Source organism: Molothrus ater, chromosome 13 (assembly GCF_012460135.2).
Source record: "Molothrus ater isolate BHLD 08-10-18 breed brown headed cowbird chromosome 13, BPBGC_Mater_1.1, whole genome shotgun sequence".
In the NCBI taxonomy this organism is placed as follows: domain Eukaryota; kingdom Metazoa; phylum Chordata; class Aves; order Passeriformes; family Icteridae; genus Molothrus; species Molothrus ater.
The window spans coordinates 18274399-18295683 of NC_050490.2; the positions used below are offsets into that span (position 1 = coordinate 18274399).

The 21285-nt window shown below is 45.0% G+C and overlaps 1 protein-coding gene and 1 non-coding gene across 4 annotated transcripts in view; both read right to left on the reverse strand.

Annotated features, from left to right (window-relative positions):
* The window catches only part of DENND4A (DENN domain containing 4A), a 48362-nt gene extending 45492 nt beyond the window's left edge, over positions 1-2870 (reverse strand). Inside the window, exon 1 of one of the 3 annotated variants that reach the window (XM_036389381.2) lies at positions 2840-2870. The gene's annotated coding sequence lies outside the window, so the exon portion shown is untranslated. Of the gene's footprint in view, positions 1-2257; positions 2526-2839 lie in introns of those variants that run through there. The other 2 variants (XM_036389380.2, XM_036389382.2) reach the window with 2 other exon arrangements.
* Positions 2871-20976: 18106 nt separating this feature from the next.
* On the reverse strand, positions 20977-21048 carry TRNAQ-CUG (transfer RNA glutamine (anticodon CUG)). Its single transcript has one exon. It is a non-coding gene; the product is annotated as a tRNA-Gln (tRNA).
* Positions 21049-21285: the final 237 nt, after the last annotated feature.

The window sequence follows — 21285 nt, forward strand, 5'->3', positions numbered from 1 at the left end:
ACCTCAAGGTTAGCAAACTCCATTATCATTCAGCCTGGTCTAGGAATTGTCTTCCTCTCTGAAGAGTCACAAGACAGTTTTCTCCAGCTATCACACACTACAGCAGGAATTAACCTAGAAATTAGTAAACCCTCAATGCAAAATCCTGCAGATTAAAAACTGACAGGCTGGCTTCTGGCAGTGGTGGTGCCCACAGCTCTTTTCAGAGTCACACAGAACAGCTGTATGAGTTACAACCTCACGCCCCTTAGGGACCAGTTGGCTTTACTCCCTACCTACTTTCCCTTTCAAGCACATATTTGAAATAGAAGCAGGTTATTGACATTGTTTCTAAGGCTTGACCTGCATCAGCTGCGTGCACCTGAGCCCTATAGCGTGTGCCAGGCTATGTCAATATTTGTGCTTTTTCTAACTAATAATTAACTCTGGCTATATTAACTAGATAACTGCTAATATTGCCATTAACACATATAGTAATTCCATTAAGCACATACTGGGGTTATGTCATACAGAACGAGCTGAAACACAAACCTGCAACCATATGGCTACCAAAAATATCAATACTCAGAGGTATGAAAATCTCAAATACTGGGAAAATATTTTTAAATAAGTCCCTGTTTAAAGAAAATAGTCCTGATGCTTTTTGTATTGCTGCTTGCAGAAGCAGCTCTTCTATTTTGTGCTGCTTTCTAATAAATTAACTTTTTAGAAGAGGCCAGTGGGTAAAGCCTGTTCCAAAGGAGCAGAGACCATTCATACTTGAGGAAAGTACTCATCCAGCTGGAGCCCAACATTTCCAGAAGTAAAACATGTACATCACAGAAGCTCTTAAGGCTGTAGAGAAGCTTAATCTTTTTTGTTCTGTCTTTAAGGTTGCATGCATTTTCCCCCTTCCTCAAGCTAACCACAGAAACTCTAATGTTCTATTCTTGATAATTAAACTATTTCAATGCCAAGTCATGATAGCCCCTAAAAAACAGCTCCCTTTACCAGAGCTCCACTTTAAAGAAACTTACAGACTCCTCAATACTCTAAAAGCTAGATGAAGTTTCTGCAGTACTCTAAATATAAGACTTTTTAAAAAAAGATGAGAAAAGCAAGAGACTTACAAAGTAAGACTCACATGCTAAACACACAAACCAGAAATAATCCATTTACTCCCCCTTGACCTTTCTTGGCTAGACTAACTCAATTAGTACCCCTAAACCATCAGACACTTGCCAAGATAACATATTTGTGTTTAATCATTCAAAAAGTGAAATATTATGTACTGTAATGTAACACTTTTTACGGAAACGTCCAGTTGAGCAACAGTTCCAGAAAAAATTGTGAAATGAAGTAAAGAGCTGCCCAGAACACCATACTTCCACTCAAGTTAATAAAAAAAAATTAAATTTCAGTACCAGGCAGAAAGTCAAGACCTCATTTTTAGCAAAGTAGAAGCGGCACATTTTTAAATGCAGCCTATTTGGAATAACTTCGGAATAGCAACCATCACTGGGAAGTTATTGAAGACCATCATCCCTTGGCCAGCAACTTGTGCCACACGCAGACCTCATGACAGAACGACGATAAAAATGCCAGGGCTGATTTCTACAGCCGCTTCCAGCGCGTTGCATCAACCCAGGTATAGGGTAACCCAGGCTGCCGAAGGGAAAGCCGGGACAGAAACACGCACCGTGGGGCTCAGCACCGCCGGGCAATTCCGGCTGACGCAGCGGGGCTGCACGGAAAACCCGCACATGGCTCTGGGGACACGCACACACGCGCGGGCCGAGGGAACGCGCACACAGGGGCTTTGGGGAGCGCACACACAGGGCTTTGGGGACTGCACGGACACCCGCGGATTCGGGGACACGCACACACGGGGGTTTGGGAAGGCGCACAGACACCCGCGGATTCGGGGACACGCACACACCCCGGCCCGCCGGCGTGCAGCCCGTACAACATGGCAGGTCGGCGGCCCCGCCGCCCGGGGAGCCCCTCGGGCCCGGCGGGGGCTGGCGGGAGCCTCGAGCCGACGGGCACAAGGAGAAAGGAGAAAGTTTTCCCCCTCCCACCGCGGCCCAGCGGAAAGTTACCGCCGCCCCCGCGCCGCCTCAGCCCCCGGCCCGCCAGCGCCGGCCTCCCCGCCCCCGCTGACAGCCCCGCGCCCCTTCCCCGCCGGCCCCGGAACGCGGCAGCGCCCGACCCGCGGCATCGCCTCGAGAACCCCCCGGCCCGCGCCCCGAAGCGGTGACAGCCCCGCCGCGCTCACCTCAGGCGGGTGCCGCGCTCCCCAGGGCGAGGAGCGGATGGTGAAGGGGTTCGAGGGGCAGCGCGCTCGGTGCCCGCGCCCTTATCTCATCCCAGCGGAGCCCAGCTCGCCCCCGCCGCCTCCCGCCGTGTGGGCGGCTCAGGCGGGATCCCCCCTCCCCTCCGCCGCCATCTTGGCTGTCACGGGGCGGGGGAGGCGGGCGGCGACCCGTGATCGCGGCGGGGCGGGCGCGGGACGGCACCCGCCGGGTCCCGCGGCTCCTGAGGGGGGAGCGGCCGTGCCCCGCCGCCCACCGGGTCCCTTCTGAGCGCTCCCCCTCGCACCGCGGGCCCTGCCGCTCCCGCCTTCCCCCTCACGGAACGCGGCCCCTCCGCTCCCGCCTTCCCCCTCACGGAACGCGGCGCCGGTGGCTCCGAGCCATGAAGGGGGGAGCGGGGCTCCCTAAGCGAAAGCGCCTAAAACACAGCGCGCAGACCACGGGCTCGACTGTGCCTCCCCCCACCTCAGCCTTTTAATCTAGACAACATCTTTAATTTAAACCGAAATTAGTCTCCGGCCCAGATAGGCCGGGATTTGGCTCACCTGCGGCGCCCGTCGCCTGGACCCGGAGGAGGTGCCGGCTGTCTGGAAAACAAGGGATGAGAAAACCGAGGGATTTTCTGCAGGCTTGATGTAACCCGCAGCAGGCTGTTGCATCAAAGACTAGAAAAAGAACCCGAGACAAAAATAATCTTTTAAGAGCGTGCAGCTAAGATTAGTGCAGTGTGTCAAGATGTTGCTGAGCGCAACAGAACGAGTCCTGCCTGTACCCACACAGAAATAAATACTACTTTTCTGGCACCTTGTCCGTTGCAACCCTGAGTTTCCAAATTTTATACCAAAGTGCTGATTAGGGAGAGGTTCCAGCCATAAAATTTTGAGTTTGAATTCAGTCTTACCTCAGTTCTGGATGTTTGTCTTAAGGGTTTAGATGTGGCTTGTTATAAAAGACATAAAATTCATATGAAGTTCTGAATTTGTAAATACTGTGAATTAATCAAAACTGAACTGTAAATATTCAGATATGTTCAGACCTACTTGCTTGGTTTACCTCATCCCTTTGAAAATCCAACCAAATAGGAGAATGCAAAAGCCAAAAAGTATAAAATAACATTGGTTTTCCCCACATGCTTTTATTAATTAAATTGTTTATAGCAGAAATGCTGCTCCTCGTAGCCCCCATGTAGGAAATGTGGCTGACACAAGTCGGTGTCTACCTGGGCAGGAGCACCCATGTGCAAGCCTGCACATGCAGGCACAGCTCTGCGCTGCCAGAGTTGATATTTGGGAGCTAAGGCTGTCTTGTTTTTTTTTCTCAACAGGCGGCAAACCGAGTAAGGAATGTGTCAGGGACTACGAGAACATTCCCATTCCTTGTGTTTCTACGTGAAATGCATTTCTAGCCACACCCATAAAGAACTTGTCTCTCCAGACAGTACACAGTGGGGTAGGTGAGAGACCAAGAACCTACAATGTCACTATTTGCTACAGCAAGATGCTCTGTGTCCTTAAATTAACTGGTGTGCTGGTAGAGACTTTTCTAAAACAATTTTCGATATATTTTAATCCAGGAAATGCTTCTCAAATAAATAGCAATACTGAAATCCATCTTCTGGCTAGTGTTAGTAATTTTTGATATGCAAACTTCTGTGCTCTCTGCTCTTGCTCACTTTTCAGGTAGGCATAAATTTTAGGCTTCAGTGTTAACATCCAAGATTAATGGGTCTGTTCCTACTTCTAAGAGTATTGTTACAGCTGCCTGTATACTGAGCAAAATCCCTGCACTGATGTACGAATAGCTCACTTTGCAGGGTTTAAGTTCATAACCATTAAAATATCCTGGACCATTTCTAATGGAAACTCATTTTGGAGAAATAGAATTCTTAAATATTCTCTGTCAGTTTACATACTTTTCAGCTCTTGCATAAGTAAAACCTTGTGTAGATGTCTTTGTTTTTCTGTTAATTTGTTTCCCTCCCCCATTTCTGTCCTTCTAGGACTATCTGCATTTAATTACACATTGTGTCAATGTCAACAAATTGTGGTCAGGGACAGGGTTCTCTTTTTGCAAGGCTTGATACAAACACCAAAGGAGTTTCTGCCCCATACTGCTATCACAGCTAACAGTGCTTATCTCTGTCCTGTCTTTCTTGTTCTTACATCTCCCCCTCCTTCCCACCCTGTTCCATAAAACCTCTGCTGCATTCTCTCCCTGACCTACCTGCTGCTCATGCTCTTGGCTGTGGCACACTTTCTTCCCCACCAGCACATTTAATTGCAATGTTCCATTTCATTATTAGCTTGTCACCACCTTTATCAAGTCACCTCTCCTAACAAACCTCACTGTGAAGCTTTCCTGTGTAGCTCATCATCAATTTTCCACTTTAAGGCTCTTCTAAAGCCACGTGCAAAAGGGCCTATGAAAAATTGTGACTGTAGTTCTGTACTTATTTGTGAATAAAGAGCAGCATCAGTGAATAGTGCTACTGTACAGGCAGAGACAGATTTACTGTGTGCCCAGCTCCTGCCAGGCTCAGTGCACAGAGATGTGTCTATGTGTCAGTCACACAAAGCCTTTCCCTTCCCAGGGACTTTCGGGATCTCTAAGCAAGATCTCTACTTGCACATGAAGACCCGAGCCCAAGATCATTAAGTCACTGAAGTCTACTTATTAATTCCAGTTAGTGTTGGGTCAGATTCTTGTTGTGCATAGTAAGCTAATTACCCAAGTTAACAACTGCATGTAGTGCAGGTGGGCAGGCACCAAGCACGCTTCATGTGGGATTCTGCTGCCTCTCAAGTGTAGGGTGGAGCCCTGGCAGCCAGATTTAGCCTCCCCCGTAGTGCAGCCAGAGAGACACGCAGGCTTTCTATGGACCAGCAACCACAGAACGATTTTTTTCCATGTTACAACCCCAAATTTCTAGCTTGTGGCACTGAAGTAATTTTCAAAGTCTGGTTTAGATTATTTTAAGTGCATTTTACACATGGGTAAACTCAAGCAAGGCAGAGGACAAGTGGCAGATGGTCAGTGATGGAGCCAGGAATAGAATGGAGAACTCTTCTGTCCCAGGACATGATTTTAAGAGACTTTGTCCCAGGATTGTGAGTTCGATGATTTATAATTCATGGGGCTTCAGAAGTGCTTTAAAAAAAATGCAGCTATCACTATTCCCAGTTTTTCCTGGCAGAGACTGGCTTCCATAAACAAAACAGTTTTAGTTCAGTTTCTTAAGTGTGCAATTTGGGACTTAATCTGTTCTCTTTGTCACCAGTTTTATGCCTTTTGAACTCACTTGGCTGTGCTGTGTGCACCGCTCATTTACCTCTACAGGGGAAGGATGAACCTCCAAGAGAACCCAACTGAATACCTTTCAAATAGACCTATCTGTAACCTTGGTAAAAATAACTATGGAGATAATGATAATGGATAATTATAAACTCCAAAACTGGCAAAACAAGACTCTGCATTTCAGAAGATGAATTGCCTTACCCTGTCCAGTAACCCACTTTACAGTGCAGTAATGGATCTGCATCCGGAGGTTTATGCAATGAAATGGAGCCTTTGGCAAGCTGGGATCACACTGGAAATGAAGCCACATCTTCATGGTTTTTTTCATACATGCATATTTGTAAATCCGAGACTTATCCCTTTTGACATAAAGAGACCATCCCAGCTTGGAATGATTAAATTCTAGGACAGATTATGAAATAATAAAGCATTTAAATATTGTGGTGCAGCAGTACAACAGTGCAGTCACCCTTCCTTTTACTGATTCAAGTGTAGTATCTCCAAAAAGCTTTTGCACTCCAGAGAAACTACTGACTATACATTATAAAACAGGAAATAGAATATCATATATGTATATTAAAAATATATCTGTTTTTCAGACCTTTTTCTAGGTAAAGTAATTACTGAAGCAGCTAAAAATATGGGGAAATAAAGCAAATACAGGCCCTGATCCAAAGGCCACTGAACTCAGCAGAAGCACTGGAGTCATGTGTGTCATGAATTACAATTCACAAATGCAAATAAAGGATGTTACTGTATATATGTAAGGAAAAGGTCTGGTTGTCTAGTTGCAGTATCTAGGCATTCCACTTGGATAAAATGAGGAGATTTTTTTCTCCAGCAGGTAGAGAGAGTTTCTCAGCAAGCATGTATTGCCAATATTTATGGGAGAGTCTGTGGTCCCAAATGAACAGAAATACTGGGAAACAAAAAGGAAAGAAAATGTACCCAAGCAGGAGATCCAGCTGCTTCTAAGTCATTTCTATAAATAAAAATGTGATGTGAACTCATTATCATTTCCCTTTCCAGCACCAATTTGCTTCCTCGAGATTTCAGAGTGCGCATCTGAGGACTTGGGCTGCGCGTCGTAAAGTTTCCCTCGGCAACTGCTAAAATTGTTCACAAGGCACTGCAGCATGGCAGCAGCTATCAGCTCTGGAACGGTAAGAGAGGCAGGGGATGGCCTTTGGTGTTAGTCAGGGATAAACCAGTGAAGCTGTGCTTGGCTGGGTGGCTGAGGGTTGGGCTGTCAAGCCAGCGATGCCATCCATACCTGTTATCCTGTCGTTAGTGGGCAGTCAGCCTGTACAGCTGGAGCACGTCTCTGGACGCTGGAAGCTCCCAGACAAATATTTGCAGTCCATTTTGTGAGCACGGGACAGCAGAAGGGTTGCTTGAGGACGGCCCAAATCCTAATGCATCTATCAAAGCCAGCTTGCTGTCTGTGCCAGCACTAACCTGGTTTGAGTATTGCTGTCATCAGTAATGTCAGATAACAAAAGCTGCTCTTTGTAGAGTAATATCAGGAAGGAAATTGTGCATGCAGATTCGCCAGCAAAAATAACAGTCTGGGGCTGTAAATGTACACACTGATACTGCTGGTTTGTTGCTATTTTCAGCAGCTCCTGTTCCCTCAGGGGTGAGAGGACTTAACTGCTATCCCTGCTGTTCATGCATCAGCCTTAAAGATTCCATGTGGATGCCTGCTCTTTGGCCCATCTGGGGGTGATTTCTGCAAATAGCAGTTTTCCTCTGAATCAGTATTCAATTCATCACCAGAGCCATGCCACATGATACTGTGGGGCCATGGAAAACCACTTTCCTTCACTAGAGATCTCTAGTGAAGTGTTCTTTATTATTTGCAGTTTATATCCACCTTCGAATCATGCCCAGGCCAAGCAATTGTATTCCATCTAGCTAAATCTTCCCCACAGTTTTGCCTGATGGGGATACTTCAGGCTCTAAACTCCTGTGTAGTCCTGCTGTTTAAAGTTTTTGTATTTTGTTCTAGAGATTGCTTATATCATAGTGGGTGAAGTATATCTATCACTTAACCACTTCTCAGGAGTACTATTAGGCTTAATTAATGTTTGTAGAACACTACTGAGATTCTCAAGAGAAGTAGCTATAGAAGTGCAAAGGATTATAATTAATTTAAGACTAATTTTTGAGTAAATGGCTAACAACACTTAAGCTGAGATTTTCCAAGTAAAACTCATTCAGTTGATTTTTAGACAAAATCATTCAAAAGTCTGGTTTCCATTTACTACTACCACTGTATGATGCATTTTGATTTTTATTATCCTTCAATATCCTTTGATATATTCAGGCACACAGTACACCTTGTTTTAGTTCAGGAAATATTGCCCAACATATGTAAGTCAAGTTAAAATGAAACTAACAAAGCAACTAAATCAATAAACTCAAAGACAATCCCCAGCACCATTTGCCTTTAGTATATAATAAGTGTTTGAACCATAAAGCCTGTAATTAATATTATGGAATAATTTCTGTAATTATTTATAAGTCATCTCATTTACATAAATAGTCATTATGTGGAAATAAAACCAGATCATTAAAATTCTGAAAACTGATTGAGATCAGTCAAGGTGCACCAAAGAGATTTGCTAAACTCCCTGTTTGAAACTGTTCTGAGACGAAATCTCTTCTCCCAAACAAGCTGAAACAGGACTCTGCTGTGGGAATGCAGGCAGTGCTTCATGCACATGACATCATCAAACAGACCAGGTATTTTGTAGGGTGAGAAAACATTGGGTCACTCTTCTCACTAACTGCCATGGAGACTTTCCAAGGAGCTGCATCTGACGCATCTGCACTGAAAATCTGACCCAGATTGTAGCTGAAGTTCTCCTAACACGGATTTCTGCTTTTCTGAGATTCTACAGCACTCAAAATACTTTTCAAAACACTCATTTTTTTCAAAATGCTTTTAATGCTTACAGTATCTTCAATAATTTCAAAGTTTTGCATCTAGTCGGAGAACACTTCATGTAGGAAAAAAGAGAAGAAATGGCATTCTTGTGTTTCTATTTGCAAGCTGGATTGACCACTCCTCAGTTATTAGCTAGAGAGTCACAGGTATTAAAAATTATGTCCTGCTTATCACAAAGAATGCATCTCTGGTCCTGCTGTCAGTGCCTTTCAAGGTCCAGAGTGCTCTTTGTTAGATTTTTTCTAGGTAGAAATAAACTCACATTTTTTTGGAAAAGCTACAACCACCGAACGCATTTTAAGAAATTTGCAATTGCCCTGAAAGGTCAGACCTGAGTCTGACATTTTCAGTGTGATATACATCTTTGAAGTGTAAGTGTAAGCCCAGAGTAAGGCAATACACCATGACCCAGCCTGTTTGGATTATTTACTTGCTAATTCCTAGAGAATGGAAGTTGGCTCGAGTACTGAGTCATGAGGATTTCATCTCAATACAGATATTTTTAGTATCTGTTATTTTATCTTGGGTACTTTTTAAATCTGTATCACTGCCCAACTCCTCTCCTAATTATCTGAAATTCTTTTCTTCTGTAACAGCTTTGGAATGTGCCCTTCTATTATTACAAATACTGGCTGCATTAGGTTGGGTCCCACCTGCTCATCCATCGATTGGGTTAGGTAAGAGTGCCTTGTTTAAAGCCTCAGCAACTGCTGAGAAACCAGCAACACAGAGGAACAACATCAAATCTCACGGTGAGTCACTGTGAATGTAGGTCAGCCCGGGCCCTGCCCTTTGCTGGGCTCTCAGAGAATTGGCTCCAGGTTACCTGAAGGAGTCCCAACCCCAACAGACCCCCCCTCCCAAAAAATTGTGTTTGTGTTCCTTTGCCATGCAGCACTGCCACTTCCATGGGGGAGTTTAGAGCAGATGAACACTTTCTTAGCAACTGAGCCACAATCAAGAGCTGAGAAAGGATAGGAGAGAAAACACAAACCAAATCACCTTGCAAGTAAAATACACAACCTGTTTGTTTAACCCAATTTGTGCCAAATAACATTATAGATCCACTCAATCTCAGCCACTTGAGGCTCACAATCAATGTTCTAAGAGCAGAAGAGGGAGGGTGATGTATCTGCTGTGATTCATACCTGGGGGAGACCCTCTCCTGCAACAGTCAGGGGTTCTACATAATGAGGTAGGCAGAGAGAACTGTGAATTGAGTATTAATTAAACTGCTTGATCACCTCCTTGGAAAATGTATGACCAAATGTTGGTGCACAGAAAGTAATTTACATAATCAAGTTTGAATTTGACTCATAATACAGTACAAAACTACCTTAATAAATAGAAATTTTAAAAAATCACACTCTGACTCTTGATACAAAAAAAGAGTACTTCCAGTGCAAATAATGAGATGGGAGGAAATGTCCTTGGCAAGTCAATTTGTTCCATGCTGCTGATGGTTCCTGTTAGTGACAAAGATTTTTTTTTCAAGAAGGAAACAATGGAAAACAAATGCAAAAGCATTTACCAGAAGGCCAGGCAATGGCAGCTTTACCAAAATGTCAAGTGTGCAGAATAGAGTCAATTTAAAAGAGAATTAATTATTTAAACTGAATTAATGTGACTACAATGAAGCCCTGTTAAACCATCTCATCCATCCTGTTTCCAACTGTGCTATCCCTTACAGTCTAAGTGTAAATACTGTGACCTCAATTTTCAAACACTTCAAACAAAAACTCTCTTACCCAGTCATAGTACCAATATATTGCTTTTTAAATATATTTACTGCATCCCTACCAGGAATCACCCACAGAATTGTGCTCATCTTCTCCACATTCCCAACTCATATGAATTTGACCTCTGGGTCCCCTTTTCCCTCTTTTCCTCTTTCATCTTTGTACTTCTTGTGTTTTCCCAGATGCTTCAGGCAGTTTCTATCACTGCATTCTTCAGATCATCCTTTGCCTGCAAGTCTGCCCGTTGCATACAGTCCTGATATCTTAATTTCAACAACTTTTCTCTTTTGTTTCATGCATTGTCTTGTCCTTGTGTGCCTTTGGGGACAGGAAGGTGCCTGAATTTTAGGTCTCTAACTTTCATATGGAAGCTCATTTTCTCAAAAGAATCTCCACACCTACTTCCCTGGGAACCTACTGTCCCAAAGGGTTTCAGTTCCTCCTGGGCTCTGGGTCATGATGTTGCAGTACACAGAATATCACCCCTAGAAGGAATACTCTGTCCACTCTTTGCATTTTCCAGGTCAACATGAATTTGCAATGCTATCAACAATTTAAAGATGCAATAATGGTTACCTAGTGCTCTTTTTCCTGGATAGTGTTACATGAAATGTGGCAAACATCAACAGAGCCACTGTTCCTCTTTTGTATCCCACAGGAATATCTATAACCATGTCTACCAGTGATAAGTCAAAACTGTCACTTTTGTTTTCCAGTTTCAACATGGCCAAGGAACCATTCCAAATCCATCATTTTCTGCTACCCTTTAAAGCAACATCTGGGCTAGAATTTACATAAAAGTAGAAAGAAAAGTAATTTTCTATTTCATGGAGGAAAAGAACTCCTATCTAATAAGTAATGAACTTAATTGCCCTGGGTCTTGACTGTGTTGGGAATGCATATTAATTTAAATGCATCAGTGTAAAAATCAGTCTCATTAAACTATCTCAAAGCCCTAGAATAGATGGAGCACTGCATTAACACTTGCACGTAGTCATTCATATTAAAGTTATAATTTACAGGAGCTCATAATGAATATAAACAGGAATTAAAACTGAGCTGAGGTGCAATAAAAAGGATTAGTGGCAGTGATATTTAAATTGACAGTTAAAAACTCTTCTGGAGCACTTTCAAGGCCTTGGAGAAATACAGTTGGTTGGATATCCTATTCTTTATTTCATGGTGTACTAGAAACAATGTATAAAACATGAGCACACCAAGGCCAAATGAACATCTTCACTGCAGAAATGTATTTCTTAAGTTATTTTTTAATTTGAAATGTCATTTTCGTGTCGTGCAAGGGGAACGACTGATGTACATGTGGAAAATTGTGAGTGAGTTCTTAGAAACCATACTGTTTTCTTGATCATTCATAACCAAATACATAAAGATCCTTCAGTGTATCACTCTTGCACAGCTTGTACGAGATCTCCATAGCTACCCTTGGCACAACAAGCACAAAACCCAAGCGCCTTTGCAGGGCTGATAAGCAGACAGGAAGCAAGGGAACATCTGCTACAGCTTTAGATGGTTTTGCCTTCAGTAACCACTGAAGCTCTGCATTCCATGTCCTGCTTGCTTGGCCTTTGACTCCACCAGCTGTTGGACAGGAGATGTAAAATGTTGTACCTACAGAAAGGGAGCTGCATTCTTTTCTAAAGGACCACTGGGATATTTAATGGCATTTTTTCTTTCCGTTCTCTGACGACTGGAAACACTGGATAGCAGAATCTGCATATGGAGTTACTTCCTGAAAGTCAACCACTTCCTATTTAACAATTTTTTTTTTTATGTTCTGTTTTCCTTTCCAAACCTGCTTTGTTTTGTTTTGTTTTGTTCTGTTTTAAACACCAAAAACAATTGCCCCATATACTGAATAGTAATTATATTCATCATAATCATTGTAAGGAAGCCATGTGCTTCCCTGGATCAGGGTTGGGGCTTCCAGCCCAGGCAATCTGTCTTCTTGGAGCATAACACATTTCTATAGCATGGACAGCCAAGGAACAGAGTTACACAAAATAAATATCAAACAATTTAGTGCAAACCCTTTCTTTCTTTAAAGAAAGAGCTACTGAACATGATGTTTTATAAAGGAGCTTGGCCAAATAATGCAGATTCTCTGCTCTTGTGTGTGTGGAAAATCTGCTCCAGATAGTTCAGCAGTTCTCCACCACCATGGTATTTTCATTTGCATGGAAAACTACTAACAGACAGCAACTGACAGCAGCATATTTTTAGGATATTGAGGCCCATGCATGTTTATGTACTTCCTCTGAGATTGTAATTTTGTCTAGGAGATTGCAACAGTTGTGACGAAATCGGATTTAGCCATGTATGGTAGATCCTATGGCTCTGACACAATGAGATGAAAAGGGGCTCAGAAAGAGGAAGAGGAAGATGCTCTTCCTCTGCTCCAGAGTTGTGTAAATGTAGCTGAGAAGAGAATTTTGCCCAGAAATTCTGTGTTCTGTGCTTTGGAGTTCTATACATTTTTTTATATGTTCTATTCTTAAACTGCAGATGGATGCTGTTTTGCCAGAAAATAAATGAAACACGAAGATGTCTTCAAATATTTGGACGAGTCATGTTGCCATTCAAAATACAGAAGCATCTGTCATATCCCTGTCCTAGTGAGATCATAAAAGCAGAGACAGAGTGATCAAAGAAGAAAATACAGGACTCTTACTCCATTCCTAATACAAGGTATTTCTCTTTTTAGGACCAGGTGCCTACCTGGCACAGAGGTATTCCCATAGTCTACAAGTACAATAGCTGAGTACCTGAGGTGACTACTTTGCCACTATTTATTTAGTTAAATATAGAAATAGTCATAAAGACAGTGGATTTAACACTTGGGACTGACAAATTACTAACTCAGGTTATTATTGTATAATGGAATCATAGAACCCCAGAATGGTTTGGGTTGGAAGGGACCTTAAAGATCATCCAGATCCAACCCCCCTTCCATGGGCAGAGACACCTTCCATTATCCCAGGCTGCTCCAAGCCCCAGTGTCCAACCTGGCCTTGGACACTTGCAGGGATCCAGGGGCAGCCACAGCTTCTCTGAGCACCCTGTGCCAGGGCCTGCCCACCCTCACAGGGAGCAATTCCTTCCCAATATCCCATCTAACCCTGCCCTCTGGCAGTGGGAAGCCATTCCCCCTTGTCCCCTCCCTCCAGGCCCTTGTACAAAGTCCTTCTCCAGCTCTCCTGGAGCCCCTTTAGACGCTGGAAGGGTCTTTAAGGTCTCCCTGGAGCCTTCTCTTCTCCAAACTGAACATTCCCATCTCCTCCAGCCTGGCTCCAGAGCAGAGGGGCTCCAGCCTTTGCAGCATCTCTGTGACCTCCTCTGGACTTGCTCCAGCAGCTCCAAATCCTTCTGCTGTTGTTCCCCAGGGCTGGAGGAAGCTCTGCAGGTGGGGTCTCACCTGAGTAGGGCAGAAGGGCAGAATCCCCTCTCACCTGCAGCCCTCACTGTGGGATGAACCCAGGCTATAGAGCCTTTCTGGGCTGCTCTCTGTGCTTTTTATCTTCTGCATTTCACAGGGACCTGAATTTTTTAAACTATATTAATATGAGAATAATTAAATAGCTGTCTTGAACTGTGTGCACATTGCATTTAACCAGCTTGAAAGCAAGCCAAAACTTGAAGCAATTTTTAGAAGAATTGTAGAATCAATACATCAATTCCCATTAATTTGGTGTCAGAGGAAACAAATGTGTACCTGTCTGAAACGTGTGCCTTCCCTGCAGAGAGGTACTAAAATAGGCATCTTCTGTCTCCCTGCCTTCCCTGTGCCCTCCAAACATCAGAAACCAGGGTCAGAATGAGGGAAAACCAGACTGGCTGCAAAATACAATGAAACCACTTTTATTAACCCAGTATCCAGGACAAGTTATGCACCAACTGTGCCATGTCAAAGCCATCCCAAGCTCTACCCCATCCACTGCAGTGAATTCCTTGTTTCTCCTCTGATGCTCCAGTCCCTCCCAAACACATCTCCTTTGCAGGGCTGAGAATATCTAGGCAAGCTGAGGTGAAACTCCATTCAGTCTGTCACAGCCACAAGCTGTCATTCTGCACAGCAGTGGGACAATATTAGTGACTAATCCCAACTGAGAGTGCATCTTAAACCAGCCAAAGTTCTGGATCAATCCAAGCTCCCTAAAATGTGCTGTGCTGCATGCAAGCATCTTGCACATCTTGTCACTGCACAGCTGGCTGCTGAGCAAATTCTTGTCTCGGGAGGTATGCTCAAGCACATGAAACATATTTTTAGCATCCCAGAGGTCTGAGTACTCCCAGAGCTGAGAGTGCAACCTGGCTGACAGCAGGTTTCCAGAGGAAGGAGTAGGAAAGAGGCAATGGGTGATGAGATTACCCCCCACAGAAGGAGACTTCTGCTTGGAATATCAACACATCTTTTCAGTCTCTCATTGTGACTGTTTGTGCTTCCATCAGATTTTCCGTTTGCTCCTTCAGCTACGGGACCAGATGGCTCCCACACATTATGCTCTGAATCATGGCAAGGCTCGGGGTGTTTGCTGTGTGTCACAGCAAACACAGGCGCCAGACCAGGTTAAACTCCTCACAGCCAGCATGGTGCACCCTGCTCAGGGGTGGGACTGCAGCAGGTACCTACAGACACACTCTGGGGAGGATCTGAGCATCCTTTTCTTCTTGCAGGAAAACGACTGCCATACCTTGAGCACAGATAGCAGGGAAGGGAGGCAGAGCAGTGACACATGGCAGAGGACAGATGCTCCACGCTTCCCGTGATGCACAATGCCTGATGGCAAGGAGTCCTGGTGGGCCAAGGACAGGAGGCTGTTGTTCCCCCTCTGATTTCCCCTTGCAGCTTGTGATTAAACTGGTGCTGACATCTTGCCCAGTGCCTGTTTGCAGAGCCAATAGCCCTGGGCAGGACTTCTGGCCATGAAGAACCTACTGGAAATAGAGACAATCTCATTGTTTGAGAGCATCTCTGCTGCTGGCATCTGTTAAATAGAAAACAAAACTGATTTTCTCCTCACTTTGCATAGATCTGGGGTAGATCCAAGCTGTGGCAGCCCTGTGAAATGAGAGTGAACAGGAGGGGTGTTTGCAAATGTAATAGCCCCTATTTAGGAGGGCAAGACTGGGAGGATTACACAGAATGTGATTTGTGCTTCAGTTACAAGACCATAAACATCACCCTGCAGTTCTCTCTCACTGAAATACTGCATTTCTGAGCACTGAAAACCACTGGAATAATGAAAGATGCTTTTTCAATACCTAGGAGATATCTGGGGCTCAGTGCAAGTTACAAATCCGGAGGCAGAGGAGGGATGTCCTGGATAGCACAATTGATACGGTGAGTGGCTCCAGGTCACACCATGGAGGAGCAGCCAAGCAGCTGGAGACTGTCCAATGGCCACGCTCCACCCCAAGCATTTTCTGAGATGAGAAAATTCCCCTGTGGCTGTTTTTCAGCTTGCTTTTCTTGCTATGTACTTACATGCCCCCGCGTTGGAAGTGACAGGGCACCTTGTGAGTGTGTGCTGTGCTGGCCTTTGCTGACAGGCGCTGGCAGTCAGGGAACACTCGTCAGGGACAGGGACAGGGACAGGGACAGTGACCAGGAATGTCACAACCACAGCCTGTGCAGAGCAGCTCCCATGAAGGTTAACGCGTGTCGCCACCACCTTTGAGGTCAGTGTTGGCCTCGCTTTAGCAGTCCTATAAATAGACGCCCAAGGTTGACTGAAAAGAGGATTTGGCTCGGCTGGATCTTGTTTAGCATTCCCAGGAGAGGAAGGCAGATTCTTTTCCCTTTTTCTCTTCCAGCCTGTAACCTTGAGTTGGTCTCTGTGGGGAACATTAGCGGCATTTGCCAAAAGCGCTGTCGCTGTGAGCCAGATGTCCTGCTGTGTCACACAAACCACACGTACACGTCTCTTCAACCTGCAAACCCAGACCTAATTCCACTAAAGCCTCAAACTAATTCCTCACTGGCAAAACTAGGGGAAAACCCAAACAAACCTTGAGCCTAATTGCTTGAAAACAGTAGGACACCTAGTGGATTTATAGGGAATATCTTTGGGATTATCAGCAACATTTTGTCATTTTCTTGGCAAAACCAGCTGTGAATATATTTATAGAGGAATCACTGAAATATCAGGGTTTCTATTTAATAAATTAATCTTGTTATAGCTGTTACAGCATCCAGTTTGCCTGAAGAAGTTATTGCAACCTATAGAAAACCCAAAGAGCATTGTTCAAATTACTTGAAAAAAAAAAATTATGGAAAACTGGATGGTTCCCAAGGTCTGGGAACAGGAGGAAGGATATTCTGCCAGATCAAAGCCATCCCAGTTGTTCCATCTGACAGCTCTCTAATGATCTTAATGAGCAGAGTTTTACAGCCTCAGCCTGGCTCCCAGTACAGTGGTGCAGCTCCACAGCAACGTGGCCATGCTGAGCACAGCCAGCCGGCCCCGCCGGTTGTTACAGCACAGAATGACTTGGCCACAGAAGCCAAAGTGCTTCTTCATTCCCCAGGGCTGGTCTTTTGTATCCAAATTAGAAGATGATGGGCCACGTGATAACGCCTGCGCTGCTGTCGCTGCTTTTGCCTGGTACCAACTCCAACATCAAGCAAATTTTGAGCCTAGAGAGGGAATAAACCCCTCTGGCAGGGTGTGTAAGAGGAAGAAGATTTTGAGTGATGATTCTGTGAAATTATATCTTGGCCAGCAATTATCCTGAGGCTGCCAGGGTTATCTTGCTGGTGTCTCTGGAGGCAGCAGACACAGACAAAGAGATGAGTGATGAGTCCAAAATGGATCCAGGAAACTGATGACTTCATTTTGACAGTCATCACAAGGAACACCAAGTCATCGAGTCTTGCGCTCAATTCCTGTTCCCAAAACACACTGAAAACTTTCCTTCCTTTCTGCTTGCCATAATATTGTCCTAGTGAAAAATGTCTCCAGAAGATGGTTCATTTTTCTGTTCCCTTCCCACTCTTTCTGCAGTGCTTCAGGGATTCCTAAAGAATAGCAAAACCGAAATGAGACTTGATTTTGGATAAACAATCAGTTCAGATGCAGGGCTTTTTTTTATTCCAAGTTCAAGATTAGGGAAGGAAAGGCTAATTTAGAAATTAATTTTGATTTAGTCCATTTCTTCTTATACCTTTTCTTCTTAGAGCTGTAGAAATCAGAAAGGACATAGCATGTGATGGAATGCAAATGTGTTATCAACAGAAAAATTCATATTAACTCCTTGTATTTTCATTATTCCTACCTATGGCATAGAATTATCTTAAAAATAGAATCATTGTACATTGTAAACCCTTTAAATTGGTCTAGGGTTTTGAAACAGATTTTTTTTTTAAATTTCAGTGCATGGATTTTATATTTGAAGGGGTTTTTTTCTGACTGACATATCAAACTGGGGATGATGTGTGCTAAGAGTACGCTTTTCTCTAATTTAGCAGCTGGATTGGAAAGCTTGAATTATCTCTGCATAATTGCAATGATTAATGGATTGTTAGGAAATTGCAAAGTATTGATTGAATTTTCCCCTTAGGAAATATTTCTCCTCTGATAAAACACAGTTCTGGGGCTTTGCTTTTGTCCTTCCTGCTTTCTGCTCCAGGGAAGCCAGGGGCTGCTTTTATCTGGGAAATGGGAATTTGGGTCAACAGCCCTTCAAGGACAATTTTGAATTATTGTGATTTCCAATCCCAAATCTTCTCTGAGCTTTGCAAGGAGATGGATTTGCAAAGTATGAACAGGGATTTCAGAGCCAGAAAAGCTCTTTTTTTTTTTTTTCTGGGACCAGCAGCAAATACTGCCATCCCTGTTTCACATTCTGCCATTTCCATGTCAAACACCAGCAGTGTGCTCTGCAAAGACACCTTGACCTTGTTGTGGGAATGCCACAACCATCAAAGATGGTGGAAATTTTCCACTTTATTAGGCCAGGATTACTCTGGGGGATCTCAGGAGTTGGTGGGAAGAGGGAAGTGGAGAATGAAGTGAGAATTGGATGCAGGGAGAGCTTGATGCACAGTGCCTGGGGCTGGGCAGCTGAGAGCTGGGAGTCCTGACACACATCCGCACCTTAATGGTGCTGGGCTCTTTTTGGCAGCTGCTCTGGGAATTTCCAGAACAGACCCATAAATACACAGTTACGAGTGCGACCTTTGCTTCTTTTCTTCGCTAAATTGAACATCCAAGGCCCAGCTGAGTATCATTCCTTGTCTCTGCTCCAGTTGCTTGGGACGTGCTGCCTCTGCAAATGGTTCTGCCTAAGTTAGGAATTATGAGAGCGTGCTAATTCAAGGTTTGCCATGAATTTAGTGTTCCCGCAAGGATGGCACTAATGGCAATTAGTGCAGCAGAAATGCCAGTGCTGAGTGATTGTTCTCACATTAAAAGCTGTCAGTTGGGGAGCACACAGTCTCTGTTATTCCAGGCCTGACCTCAGCTTTCCGGCTGTGTTTCCTGTGCACGGCAGGTGTCCCAGGCCATCCCATCACTGCAGCAATTCGCTCTGGAACGGGACACAGGGAAAGAGCAGTGTACCCCAAACCAGCCTGTGCTGACAGTGACATTTCCTCAGGGTTTGGATGTTCTCCTCTGGGGCTTGAACAGCAACAAAAATTTTAACAAAAATTAACCCAGACTGAAGAGAATATAAGACTTTAATTTCTGGAGCTCTACTTCAATACTCTCCTCATGTCTTGCTCTATTGATTCCTGTTTAGACACAGAGCTCTTTCTACTGTTCCAGTTTCCACCATGAAGAATCTGATTTTAAATGATCAATTGCATTTAAACAGGCTTAGCTAGAAGTAATCCCTTCTGCTGCCCCACTCCATAGCAATCTGCACAACTTTTAATGCTTTGCTAAAAGTCATTGGTAAAAATGCCTTTGCTTTACAATGACTGCAGTTCAACAAGTGGCAGTGCTGCAGCAATGTGAGGACTGTGATTTTTACCTAAGCCAGAAGAGCCACTGTCCTCACCCTGTGCCCTCAACTCTTGCATAGGGTAAGTCAGTTCCAGATGAGGAACATCTGCAATATGCTGCAAGAGGAAGTCATGCTTGCACACATGAAAAATGTAAATAAAGGGTGTTTCTAGGCTCACAAACACAATCCAAAGCATGAAAAGGAGAACAGCTCTTACAGGAGGATAACTAAAAGTACTTAGTTCGTGTTATTTTAAGGCTTTTTAGCACTAACAGCAGTTCTGGAGGATGAAACCAGGTCTGAGAAACATCAAGTGAAAATTAATAGCTTTTTAACAACAAAGTTCAATGGACAAGTGCAAATAGGATATGAGATGGAAACCTGAGCTCCTGAATTATAAATACCCAGCTTCTACCCAGACAAGTATCTGTTATCCATTTGATGTACTACTCAATGCCAGAGGATTGAGAAAGTGGCAGGAGCAGGATGGGCATTTTCAGGCTCAAGGTTTTGTGTGTTCTGGGTTTGGCTGGAGATAAAAAGGGTGAATCCAAAGACAACACAGATTCCTATAGCCCTCACCACTACACTACCTCCTGTGAGGAGCTGGAGGTGCAGGGCACATCAGAGGCTGGCAGCAGGATGTGGCTGAGCCCAGACTGATGCTCCCGATGCTCCTGGGGAGCCTCTGTCCTCCTGTGGAGGGAGACACTGTGGTCACACATCAGGTGTCTTTGTTATTAATGCTTTGTTTTCCCCACTCAGCAGCTCTGAGGCAGCATGAAGTATTTATCTTTAAATGCAGAGGATCACATTCTGGCTCGTTATGGTGCCAGCAGACGGTAACTGATGCACAGAACTGCTGCCCATGCCCTGGGGTTACTTTCCACACACAGGAATGATGACACAGCCACTGACTGCAGTGATGGCAAACGTGCTGCTGCTGAGGGCAGGCTGGTGGGAGAAGAGCAGTTTTAAGGGATTCCATTTAATCATCTGGACACAAGTGCTATTTTTGTCTTCTGTTGTTTAGATCTCAAGCCTGCACCAGGAGAAGCTGACGACAAAGTTGGTGTCTCCCATGGCACAGGGGCAGACAAGGGGAACTGGACAACCTTTTGGGAAGGGAGAAGCAGGGTGGGCAAGGGTGGCAGTGGGAAAGGGGCCTGTGCTCATGGCCTCTGCACCCCATCAGCTGAAAGAGCTTGTTGGCCTCTCTGATACCTCCACCACAAGCTCATTTGCCTCTCAGCTCAGTTCACAGGAGAGATCTGTGAGACCCCGGGGGACTTCCCACCAACCAACCCCAAGCTTGCCTGTGCTTGTGGGTGGCTTTGGGGTGAGGCCAGTGCCTGCCCATGGAGGCAGGAGAAGGGCACTGACCCCATGATGGGGATTAAGGTTGGTGAGTCCCAGGCAAGAAGTGAGGTGAGATCATCACAGTGTGTGAAGAGGCCCGGGGAGCTCAGAGCATGCCCATCCATCACCTGGGCACAGGACTCCTGGGAGCTCAGTGTGTCCACCCATTGTTTGGAAGAGGCTCAGATATGCTGGATGGAGCGTGCCCGGGCATTGTCCTTGCTCCTCACAGGAGGCAGTGTAGTGGTGAGGGCTATAGAAATCTGTGTTGGGCACACGGACTCGCTCGGGCAGCTCAGAGAATCCCGGGCATCGTTTGGGCACACAAAGCCAAAAAGAAAAAAAAACGAAGCGGGGGAAGAAAAGATTCAGGTTCCACCGAGATTTGAACTCGGATCGCTGGATTCAGAGTCCAGAGTGCTAACCATTACACCATGGAACCGCTCTGCAACCAGCTTCTCCCGGCCGCCTCTAGTTCCTTCGACCGCTCCCCTTCTTCCACATGACCATTCTCCCTGGGGGTACCGGAGGGAGGATCAGTGCTGAGGGGCCGCGGGGCCGGGCGGGACCCCCGCTCGCTTTAACCCCGCTGAGGGCGCGGCCGCGGCGCTGCCCCGGGCGCGGTCGTGCGGCGGCGCCGCTGCCCCGGAAGCGCCTGTGGGCGGGCGAGCGGGCGGAG